This window comes from Danio rerio, chromosome 19 (assembly GCF_052040795.2).
Source record: "Danio rerio strain M-AB ecotype USA chromosome 19, GRCz13ab, whole genome shotgun sequence".
Taxonomy (NCBI): domain Eukaryota; kingdom Metazoa; phylum Chordata; class Actinopteri; order Cypriniformes; family Danionidae; genus Danio; species Danio rerio.
In genome coordinates, this window is record NC_141039.2 from 11,677,502 (window position 1) to 11,689,920 (window position 12,419).

The 12,419-nt window shown below is 46.5% G+C and overlaps 1 pseudogene across 1 annotated transcript; it reads left to right on the forward strand.

The window, feature by feature from the left end:
* The first annotated feature begins 1,277 nt into the window (after nucleotides 1-1,277).
* LOC147832476 (barrier-to-autointegration factor pseudogene) lies at nucleotides 1,278-11,526 on the forward strand (annotated as a pseudogene). The gene is made up of 2 exons (XR_015517339.1): nucleotides 1,278-1,355; nucleotides 9,873-11,526. The product of XR_015517339.1 is annotated as a barrier-to-autointegration factor pseudogene (transcript).
* Nucleotides 11,527-12,419: the final 893 nt, after the last annotated feature.

Here is a 12,419-nt window from a genome sequence, read left to right on the forward strand (position 1 = left end):
TAATTTCTTCCGCATCACCACAATACCATGACAAGACACCTACTGTTTGTGTTTTCATTGTAACAAGCTTATTGGGTTTCACTGGTTCTCACAGTTTCATACATGGGGGTGTTTTCAAAAAGGGAGGTTAAGTTACCATCACATATACCATGAACTCTGGGTTTATTAACCTAAAACTCTGAGGTAAGCAGATTCTCAAAACACATCTTGCAGTAAGTTCAGTCAATTCATGAGCTAAAATGTAGTGTATAACAATTCTGCATTACCTTTATTTATTTTACACATTACTTTTATAGAAATATATAATATATAAATATATATAATTATTGTAATTAACTAGTTTAAACATTTATTAGTTATTTATATATATATATATGTGTGTGTGTATATGTGTGTATATATATATATATATATGTGTGTGTGTCTATATATATATGTGTGTGTGTGTACATATATAACAAGTTTAAACATTTATTAGTTATATATATATATATATATATATATATATATATATATATATATATATATATATATATATATATATATATGTGTGTATGTGTGATGCTGGTGGAAGAAAACGATTCCTGACCTCTCCTCTGAAACACCCTAAAGTGACTTTATATTATTTAAGTGTGGTGACTGTGCAGGCCATGGAAGATGTTCAACTTCAAACACTAAATTGGCCTGTGTTTTAGTTTTATTATCTAACTTATACACACACACATATTTTAAGACAATTTTATAAAGCTTAATAGGACATTTATAGGCTTAGCTAGGTTAATTAGGTTAGGCAGGTTAGGGTAATTAGGCAAGTTATTGTATAGCGATGGTTTGTTCTGTAGACTATCAAAATAAATATATAGCTTATAGCAATAATATTGACCTTAAAATCGTTTTTAAAAAAAAAATCAAAACTACTTTTATTCTAACCGAAATTAAACAAATAAGACTTTCTCCAGAAGAAAAATATTATCAGACATACTGTGAAAATTTCCTTGCTCTGTTAAAGATAATTTGTAAAATATTACAAAAAGACAATAAATTTAATGGGAGGCTAATAATTCTGACATTAACTGTTATATATATATATATATATATATACATACATATACACACACACACACACATTTAGTGGGGTCCTAGCACTAGTCTGGTCATATTTTAGGGCTCTTGCTGTCTGGCCTCCAAGTTCTCGAATACCCTGGTGTAGAGGAAGTTGAGGAACTCTAAATATGGTGTATTCGAGTAGGCAGATCATCACATCAAAGAGAAGAAATGCAAAGCATCACAAACAGGAAACGCAAGGCTTGTCTTGTGTTTTTGTGCCGAGTACTCAGGTCGGGTAAAAACACTTGGTAAGTGTTTGTGAGAATTGTAAAGAAACAGATTTTTTTCATGATAAGATGCTTATTTCATTTCGAATCAGAGGAAGTTGCACTGTTTATAATTTATTTTTACTGATGACTTCTAGTGAGTTGGCTGTTGATCATTGATGAATACCGGTGACGTGTTGGGCTAGCCTACTGTGCAAAATCATTTTCATGATAAAAATTAAGCATTAATGAAGGACGCACGATACTACATTGAGCATATATCATATACTATTTTTTTATGTATTTTGTTATTATTTGTTTGCTAGTAAAGTTTTAAGTTTACAATTGTCGTACAGGGTATATCTGTGATTATCATGTAGGTTAAAGCGTTTGGTCATCAAATCAGATAAGACTCGAGATTTTTTTACATTAATAATAAAACGAAGTAACTTTTTTTTACTTTCTTTTTTTACTTTCGTTTTGTTAATTATAAGTACATCTCCCCCTGGCGGACATCAGGAGCTGCTGCACGCGTTCTGTCTGCTCTGATTTATGTCGTTTTCAAGTTCATCCCAGCTAACGTTCGAGGTTACAGAAGTAACCCTTCGTTCCCCGAGGAGGGGAACGGAAGTGCCATGAATGGGAGGATTCGGATCAGAAGCCGCTTATCTGGAGAGTATTGAACGGGCCAATGAATGAAATTAATTGGCAGCGTAAGCTTGCGCAGGTGTGCGACATCTGCAATTATCTCAGCATATAAGCACACCTGAAGCCAGCAGACGCCATCCTTTTAAGCTGAAGAGACTTTCAAACAGCTAAGGGACAGTCATTATGGCGACGGAATATGGCACTTCCGTTCCCCTCCTCGGGGAACGAAGGGTTACTTCTGTAACCTCGAACGTTCCCCTTCGGTTGGGGAACTTCAGTGCCATGAATGGGAGAATATGGAAAGCGCCATAATGACTGCACCTTACCAACACCCCCGATGAGGAGATAGTCAAGCAAGCGTGACGCACCCACATCATGGGGGGCGCGGTCCTCCAACGTGTCCCTGGCCCTAATTTATCCTACTTCAACAGAAGTTTTACGGATTTAGATATATTTTTTGGGAAGTCGTGAGCATCTAGATAATTCTAGGAAATACGACAGTACGTTGGGAAGCGTGCAATCCCGATAGGGAGGACGCTGCGGAGGCCATCCGTTACCCAAGGGGGGGGATAGATGGCAGAATTTACCTATGGACTAGCCCTAAAAAGGGGGAGTACGCATAGCAAAAGAGTGGTTAGCGGAGAGGGAAGACACGGGTCCACCCAGGGGGGGGACTTAACCGTGGCGGAATAAGCATATGGGATCGCCTAGTGGGGATCACGCATAGCAGGCACCTATACCCAAAACGCGGGCTGACCAGCGGGCAGACCTACAACGTAGTGGGCCAGCAAGTGACTCCTCCGCTGAGTCAGTGCTGGGGGCCACGGAGGAATCTGCAGGGCTCACCTGACGGGGAACTTTACTGACAGATAAAAAAGGCGCACGTACCTCCGTGTTAGGGAGAATGGCGCCGCAAGCGTGTTTCAACACCCTACCGAGTTGTCTCCTCAATCACCAAAGGGTTACCTAATACCCTTGAGGAAACCGGCTCCACTCGCAGATTGTAAAACCTTGCAAATGTGTTGGGTGTCGCCCAGCCCGCAGCTCTACAGATGTCTGTTAGAGAGGCGCCGCGTGCACGCGCCCAAGAGGATGCAACGCTCCGAGTGGAGTGTGCACGAACTCCCGGGGGACACGGCTGACCTCGACTCGAATAAGCGAGTGAAATGGCATCCACAATCCAGTGGGATAATCTTTGTTTTGATACGGCACTTCCCTGCTGCCGACCGCCATAACAGACAAAGAGCTGCTCAGATGATCTAAAATTCTGAGTACGGTCCACATAAATGCGCAGAGCACGAACTGGACAAATTAAAGAAAGGGCTGGGTCTGCCTCCTCCGGGGGCAGCGCTTGCAGGTTCACTACCTGATCTCTAAAGGGGGTGGTAGGAACCTTGGGCACATAACCGGGGCGGGGTCTCAGGATGACGTGAGAGTAATCCGGCCCGAATTCCAGGCACGAGTCACTGACCGAAAATGCCTCCAGGTCCCCGACCCTCTTGATGGAGGCCAACGCAACCAGCAGAGCTGTCTTCAGGGACAGAAATCTTAGAGATACTGATTCGAGTGGCTCAAAGGGATCGGATCGCAGACTCGTGAGAACGAGGGCGAGATCCCAAGAGGGCATGAGAGGGGGGCGAGATGGATTAATTCGCCTAGCACCCCTAAGGAACTGGATGACCAGGTTATGCTTTCCCACGGTGCCGCCAGCTACCGCGCTATGATAAGCAGAGATGGCGGCCACGTAAACCTTGAGAGTGGAGGGCGACAGCCTGCTGTCCAACTTCTCTTGAAGGAAAGAGAGCACAACACTAATCTGGCAATTTCGGGGGTCTTCTCTGCGAGAGACGCACCATTCAGTGAATAGACTCCACTTCAGGGCGTAGGCGCGCCTCGTGGAGGGGGCTCTAGCCTGAGTGATGGTATTAACCACCGCAGTCGGTAGGTTACCTAAGTCTTCCTCGCGTCTAGGGACCACACGTGGAGGTTCCAAAGATCGGGGCGAGGGTGCCAGATGGTGCCCTGTCCCTGAGAGAGTAGGTCCTCTCTCAAAGGGATCCGCCAGGGGAGGGCCGTCGCGAGGAGTGAGAGCTCTGATATCCAGGTCCGGTTGGGCCAAAGGGGCGCAACTAGCAGAACCTGTTCCTCGTCCTCCCTGACCTTGCACAGAAACTGCGCGAGCAGGCTCACTGGGGGAAACGCATACTTGCGCATGCCCCGAGGCCAGCTGTGGGCCAGTGCATCCGTGCCGAGAGAGCCCTCGGTCAGGGAAAAAAACAACTGGCAGTGAGCGTTCTCGGGGGAAGCAAACAGATCGATCTGGGCCTCCCCGAATCGCGCCCATATCAGCTGAACAGACTCGGGGTGGAGTCTCCATTCTCCAGGGCGTAACAGCTGTCGTGAGAGCGCATCGGCTGCACGATTGAGCGTGCCTGGGACGTGAATGGCGCGCAGCGATTTCAGCCGCGGGTGACTCCAGAGGAGCAGACGGCGGGCGAGCTGAGACATGCGGCGAGAGCGCATACCCCCCATGCGGTTGATATACGCCGCCGCCGCCATACTGTCCGTCCTGACCAGCACGTGTTGCTGCTCCAGCACCGGTAAAAAGCGGTGGAGAGCGAGGAACACTGCCAACAGCTCTAGGCGATTGATATGCCAATGCAGCTGGGCACCCTTCCAGAGGCCCGCAGCCGCATGCCCGCGACACACGGCCCCCCAACCCGTGTTGGAAGCGTCTGTTGAAACAACAACATGGCTGGACGCCTGTCCTAGAGGCACACCGGCCTGTAGGAACGAGGGGTCGTTCCAAGGGCTGAGGGCGCGGCGACACAGCGCAGTAACCGAGACCCGGTGTGTGCCCGCGTGCCATGCGCGTCTGGGGACCCGATCGTGAAGCCAGTGCTGAAGTGGTCTCATATGGAGCAACCCGAGCGGCGTGACGGCGGCTGCGGATGCCATATGCCCCAGGAGCCTCTGAAAGAACTTCAGTGGGACCACTAGTTTGCTGTCGAGCTCCCTCAGACAGTTCAGCAACAGGCGAGCGCGTTCCTCGGAGAGGTGCGCTACCATGGTGATCGAGTCCAGCTCCATCCCGAGAAAAGAAATCCTCTGCACGGGGGCGAGTTTGCTCTTTTCTCGGTTGACCTGAAGCCCCAGTAGGCGGAGATGCCGAAGCACCTTGTCCCTGTGCATAATCAATTGCTCCCGCGAGTGGGCTAAAATCAGCCAGTCGTCGAGATAATTGAGTATGCGAATGCCCGCGAGCCGAAGGGGCGCTAGGGCACCCTCCGCGAGTTTGGTGAAGACCCGCGGAGACAGAGAGAGCCCGAAGGGGAGGACCTTGTACTGCCACGCTCGACCCTCGAACGCAAACCGCAGAAATTGGCGGTGGCGTGGAAGAATGGAGACATGGAAATACGCGTCCTTCAGGTCTATGGCTGCAAACCAATCCCGAGGACGAACGCATTGGAGAATGCGCCTCTGCGTGAGCATTCTGAACGGCAGCTTGTGCAGACAGCGGTTCAAAACGCGCAGATCTAGGATTGGCCGTGACCCACCGCTCTTTTTGGGTACGATGAAGTATGGGCTGTAAAACCCACTCTCCATCTCGGCTGGAGGAACCGGCTCGATTGCACCCTTCGCCAGGAGGGCAGCAATCTCCTCTCGCAAGACAGGGGCGGACAGGGGGTTGACCCTGGAGAAATACACGCCCGTAAACTTGGGGGGCCGTTTCGCGAACTGAATCGCGTAACCGAGTCTGATTGTGCGTATGAGCCACCGCGAGGGGCTGGCCCGCGCTAACCAGGCAGGCAGAGCCCTCGCTAATGGAGTCATCGCTACAATCGCTGACGTACCAGCGGTGGGGCAGCGCGGAGTGGGTGTGCTGATCCGGGAAGCACGAGGGTCCCGCGGAAGAGCTGGAGGAGAGCGATTCGCTCTGGCTCCGCACCCTGACTCCGGAGAGGGGGCTGGAGGGCTGAGGAAAGGGAGACCGTCCCCCCAGCGCTCGTGAGCCACTGGCGAAGCACGTAGAGTCTGCGAGCCGGAAGGCAGCGCGTCCCGGACTGGCAGAACTCGTGCAGTCACATCCGGGGAAGGGAAAAAGTGCTCTTTTACTGATGTTTTGGTGGCACTGAAAAGTACCGTTGTTATCGGGGCCCCGCCCTCCAGCGGGGAAAGAGCAAGTTTCCTCTTCTCCGGATGGCCTGTCTCAGGGACGCTTCGCGGTCCGTTTACCGGACTTAACGGCGCCCTGGGCAGGAGGGGCTGCCTGCTTTCGAGGTGAACGCCGCGCCCGCTTGGCCGGAGGCGCAGGCGGGGGCGGGGCAGCACTCGTTGGCGGGCGCCCTCGGCGAGGAACAGCGGAAGTGGATGGCTCGGCGGGCGGAGCGGGCTTACGGCCACGCCGATAGATGACATTGCCCATCGCATCCGACTGCTCTTTCACCGCCTTGAATTCCTGGGTGAATTCACCGACGGTGTCGCCGAACAGGCCAGCCTGGGATATGGGCGAGTCAAGAAAGCGAACTTTGTCAACGTCGCGCATATCGGCCAGGTTTAGCCAGAGGTGGCGTTCCTGAACCACAAGTGTGGACATCGTCCTCCCCAGCGCACACGCGGCGGACTTAGTAGTCCGAAGAGCATAGTCGGTCGCGGTGCGCAGCTCATGTAATAAGCTTGGGTTGGACCCGCCCTCGTGCAGCTCGGCCAGCGCCTGCGCTTGGTAGCGCTGGTAGGTGGCCATCGCGTGCAAAGCAGAAGCAGCCTGGCCCGCAGCCTTATAAGCTCTGGCTCCGAGGGAGGCAGACAACCTACAGGCTTTGGACGGGAGGCGGGGCAAACCCCGCCACGTAGAGGCGCCGCGCGGACAAAGATTGACCGCGATAGCGCGCTCCACTGACGGGATCGCCTCATACCCCCTGGCAGCTCCGCCGTCAAGGGCGGTGAGGGCGGAGGCACTCGCTGCACGGGCAGAGAAAGGTGCCCTCCAGGACTGCGTGAGCCTACTGTGCACTTCCGGGAAGAAGGGGACGAGAGGCTTCGAAGGCTTCGCCTTCTGGTCCTCTACGTAGCACCCATCTAGTCGGTCCGGCCGCGGAGCTGGGTGATAAACCATCTCCAACCCCACGGCCGAAGCAGCCCGGGAAAGCACGGCTAACATGTCCGCTTCAGGATCCGATTTGACAGCGCTCACCTGCCCGGAGGGGGCGAGCGGGTCCGGATCTTCGTCGGACAGTGAAAGCCCACCCTCCGATGCCGCGGAGGACATCTGATCTCCGGTGTCAGCGAGTGTGAGAGCTACCATCTGGTTAGACGGATCACTCTCACCACCCGAAGCTTGGATGGAGCGCCGTGAGGAGCGAGAGGTCCGCGAGCCCGTGGGCGGCGGATTAGCTCCCGCTGAAACCCTCAGATCTGCCCGAGCGCCCGCTGCTTTTTTAGAGCAGGAGGCAACTGGGGTGGCTCGCTCTCTTGCGAAAGTTAGCCGCGATCTTAGCTGTGCAACGGTCATGGCATCGCAATGACGACATGAACCGCCCGCGAGCACCGCATTAACATGCTGGACCCCCAAACATGCAATGCAGTGATCGTGTCCATCATCCGGAGACAGGAAACCCCCGCATCCAGAAACGCACAGTCGGAGCGCCATCCTGAAAAGGACGTGCTGCACGACTGTGTTGCTCTTTTAGGAAAGTTGCAACTATACGCACCGCTCTGGAGGACCGGACCCAAAGAACCGCAGGCAAGGGAGTAACCCAGCTCGACCGTCTGCCACCGCGAAGACCCACTCTGGACCGGGAGACACACTCGTTCGCTCTGAAGTGCTGATCAGCAAGAGGAACCCTCATCGACTCACTCAGAAAGGATCTGAAGCGAAAAGGATGGCGTCTGCTGGCTTCAGGTGTGCTTATATGCTGAGATAATTGCAGATGTCGCACACCTGCGCAAGCTTACGCTGCCAATTAATTTCATTCATTGGCCCGTTCAATACTCTCCAGATAAGCGGCTTCTGATCCGAATCCTCCCATTCATGGCACTGAAGTTCCCCAACCGAAGGGGAACAATTCTAGGTCCTGTTATCTTAAAGTTCTTATTAGGCTGCATAAATTTATTTTTATGTTCTTAGAACGTCCAAAACATATTTTAGATGTTGTAATGTTATTGTTTGGTTATAATAACGTTATTCAAAATGTTCTCATGTTATAAATTCTCAGAACACTATTAAAAATGTTATTAGAACATTCCTGCCACATTACAATAATTCTGGTTATTTATTAAATGCATTGATAAGCCTATACTAATTTTAATCTTATTCTAGCGTTAATTTAGTCTGACTACTTCCAGTTTATTTTATTTATTAATTAGACACCTGTACCTAAAAAGGCACTAGTACTTATTTATTAGGTTAGTACACTGTAAAACCTGATAAGTTAACTCGAACAGTTTGAGGAAACAGATTGCGGCAAACCATTTAAGTTTTGAAACAAAATGGTTTGAGTAATGTAAACATATTATTTGTGTTGATATCATTAAACATTTAGAATATAGTAACGTAAACATCAAATTGAGTTCAGTAAATAGAACAAATTAAGTCCAAAGAACTATACTCAATTGGCTTTGCATTGCTTCTATAGTTAAGTTAGCACAAAAATATAATTCATTCATTCATAACTCATTCGGTTCTGCTCAATATAATCAGTTTATGAATTACCATAACTCTTTTTCATTAAGTTAAAGTAACTTTGTTTTAAATTATAATTTAAGCTAACGTATTTAATTTAGTGATTTTCACTGTTAGGTTTTACCGTGTACTTATTGAACATATGCTAGTACATTTTTTATTCATTAGATCTCAGTATTTACTCTTATTGTTACATTTTTAATTGAACTCCCCTGTGGCCATTCTGACTACACATAATGTAAGACTAGTAAACATTTATTGTGACTTGCAAAAAAAGAATTGTTATTAATACACTGTAAAACCCAACAGTCAGCTATATCAAAAGAAATGAGTGTACTCTGATAAAATAGTTGGGTTAAAAATACCCCAACATATGACCCAACTATAGGTAATTATAGCCCCTTCCCAACTATGTTTTTTTTAACCCAATGCATTGGGTTATATAATTTAACCCAATGCATTGGGTTATTTTGATTAGATGTTACTTTTTCCATTCTGGTATTACTATTGAAGTACTACTATTATTTCAGAATTATGGCAGTGTAAGTAAATGATTGTCTTCGCTGGGTCCTAAAGGCGAGAATGACAGCCGAATATCCTAAATGTGTATTATCCCCCCCCCCTACAAAAAAAACTGTAGAGATGAACACGGGAGGTAGAGAAAGTGTTTTATCAGCCATGAAGCATACGTTTGTATCATCAATAATTAAGAGTGCTGGTGAAACGAATAGAAAAAAAAACGACACGAGAGGTAATTTGATAAAAAAAAATAACAACAATAATATTACGCTAGAGCTTAAATAAACATTACAACGCAAAAACAACATTTGTACGCATAATAATACAGCTGTTCAGTGTCAGTTAAATCAGTTGACTGTTGAAATTCCAAATTTTAACCCAACTGGTTGAGTTATAAATTAAATAACCAAATAAAGGTTAAAAATAACCCAACAAGCCACCTAATATGTTTATCTCAGCCATTGGGTTAAAGAAAAAAATCAACGTTTTTTAGAGTGTAGTTAACTTAAAATTGACTAAAAGTTAATTCTACTTATTTGAAAAGAGTTTTAAACTCTTTTAAATACCTCATTACTGAGTTAAATACCTGATTACTTCAACTTAAATGGAGTTCAGTATAGATTCGTTTTTTTTTAACTCAAATGGTTTGTAGTAATCAGTTTCCTCAAATGGTCTGAGTTGTCTTAACTTATTGGGTTTTTTCTGCCTAGACTGAGTTTCCATCAAATGTTGCTGTCGATCCACAATGACGACGTCCCAGAAACACAGACGATTCTGCTGTGAGCCGATGGGGGACAAACTCGTGTATGATCTTCCTGGAATAGGACCTGTGCTGGGTGGACGACTGCAGAACAAGGGTCTAATAAGAGCGCGGGATGTCCTGGGACGATTTCTAATTTTGAACAAGGATGAGTGGAAGTTTAAGAGCTGGCTAAGAGACTCGTGTGGAGCAAACGCAAAGCAGCAGAGAGACTGTTACAACTGTCTGAGAGAATGGACTAGCAATAATCTGTGAAGAGGTTTATCTAATAATTAATACTGCATGTTTCATCTTCCTGTTCACGTTCATTATACTGTTAACTAACATACCCTCATTATTTTATCTAGTATTTTACTCATTTTTTTATTGTTGTTGATTGCTTGATTCTGATTTTCTGATGAAAACTAGTTTTTTTATCAGGGTAAACCCAGTGATAAAGTAGTTCCGGAAAGGTCTTGTATGGAGCTAGATTAGTCTCAAAAATAACGCATTTACAAAATAAAATTCATACATTCACAGCACATTTCACATAATCCAGTTAATAAATTCAAATCACAAATTGTGTATTTATGAATTGTGTATTGACTTTCAAAATTGGATGTGTGTATTTATCATACCTGTCAACATTGGGATGTAAAAATGCGGGATTCCCCAAATTGACTAAATAAATGTAAAATGTAATGTAATGTGTATTTATATAGCGCATTTATTGTGTATGGCCATACACCCAAAGCGCTTCACAATCATGAGGGGGGGTCTCTCCACACCACCACCAGTGTGCAGCATCCACTTGGATGATGCGACGGCTGCCACAGGACAACGGCGCCAGTGCGCTCACCACACACCAGCTATTGGTGGAGTGGAGAGACAGTGATAGAGCCAATTCGGTGGAAGGGGATGATTGGGAGGCCATGATCGTAAGGGCCGATAGAGGGACTTTGGCCAGGACACCGGGGTTACACCCCTGCTCTTTCACGAGAAGTGCCATGGGATTTTTAATGACCACAGAGAGTCAGGACCTCGGTTTAACGTCTCACTTGAAAGACGGCGCCCACTGACAGTATAGTGTCCCCTTCACTATACTGGGGCATTAGGACTCACAAAGACCACAGGTTGAGCCCCCCCCTGCTGGCCTCACTAACACCACTTCCAACAGCAACCTAGTGTTCCCTAGTGGTCTCCCATCCAGGTACTGACCAGGCTCAGCCCTGTTTAGCTTCAGTGAGTACCCGATCTTGGGCTGCAGGGTGACATGGCTGTGGCCATAGTGTTTATCTGAAGCTGTTTCATGTAAATAAACAGTTGAAATCTTCAGTAATATGTTTTTATTATCATTAATATTATTTACTAAGGATAGAATAAATAGTATACAGTACATGAGAATATGCTGCAAATAAATTAGCAAACAGTTTAGCCTATTTAAATTAATAGCTATTATAAAACAATTGAATCAAGTTCTCAAATCTCACTGTATATTTTAAACATTCTGATTAAAGAGCAGCGAATGAATCCTTCATTTATATTTTTTGTTTAATTGCATTAAACAACAGAGGTGTCATTTTAAAAATGCACAGATCTATAATAAAAGCTTTCGATTGCTTTTCTAACTTTTTATGCTCATTTAAGACAAAATTTGTTTTGAGGCCACAAAATATATCCCAGGAGGTATGTATTTTTGCAGCTTGTTTTGCCGCTGTGTACGCTTTTTGAGATCTCAAATTTCTCTTGCGAGTGCCATTCACTCCTGCTGTTCTCGCATAAACCCACCAGAGGCTGCTGTTGAATTACTGTTTGACTGACTGACTGACCCACCCGCCCACTTCCCTAAACCCAAAAAGAAAAGCACTGTTTTTGTCTTACTTTCTGGAACCGGTCTTCATCGGACTCGAACCCCATCATCGTAGTCAACTCCTCTCTGCGTCTCATGTCTGCTGACTTACATGACGAGCTGACGGGACAAACTGGTTTCAGCGGGAAAGCCATCCACACGGAGGTAAGTGGTCAGCTGGTAACCGTGAAAAGGAAGGGCGTCATACCACCCCGTAGTGTTCTTTTAAAAAATAAATTCAGCCATACATACCTCTGACTACATAATTCGCGGTCTCCAGAAACTGCTTTAGGACTACGTTTTCAGAATGAGCCTATGTTGGTATATGTCTATTCAAACACGCACCCAAAACCCAGTGTCCACTTTCACTCCACTTCAAATCACATGTACAGAATCCATTTGGGAAACACGTCTATTTATCACTATGGAGCACGTCTGACAGTCACTCACTGCTACATGAACTGACTGTTTGAGGGTTGCATAAGAGGGGCGACTGTAATGGAAAGGAAGGAAATTCTGCCATCTTTATATTTTTATTTTAAAGTGTTTTCATGCCTAATTAAAATGAAAGCACAGAACAGATTCACATTTAAGAGCAAGTGGTGTCCCCTGGTGGTTCGGCGGTATGGGTTGTGTATAGGGAAGATTGACTCTTTAATGTTTATGGCC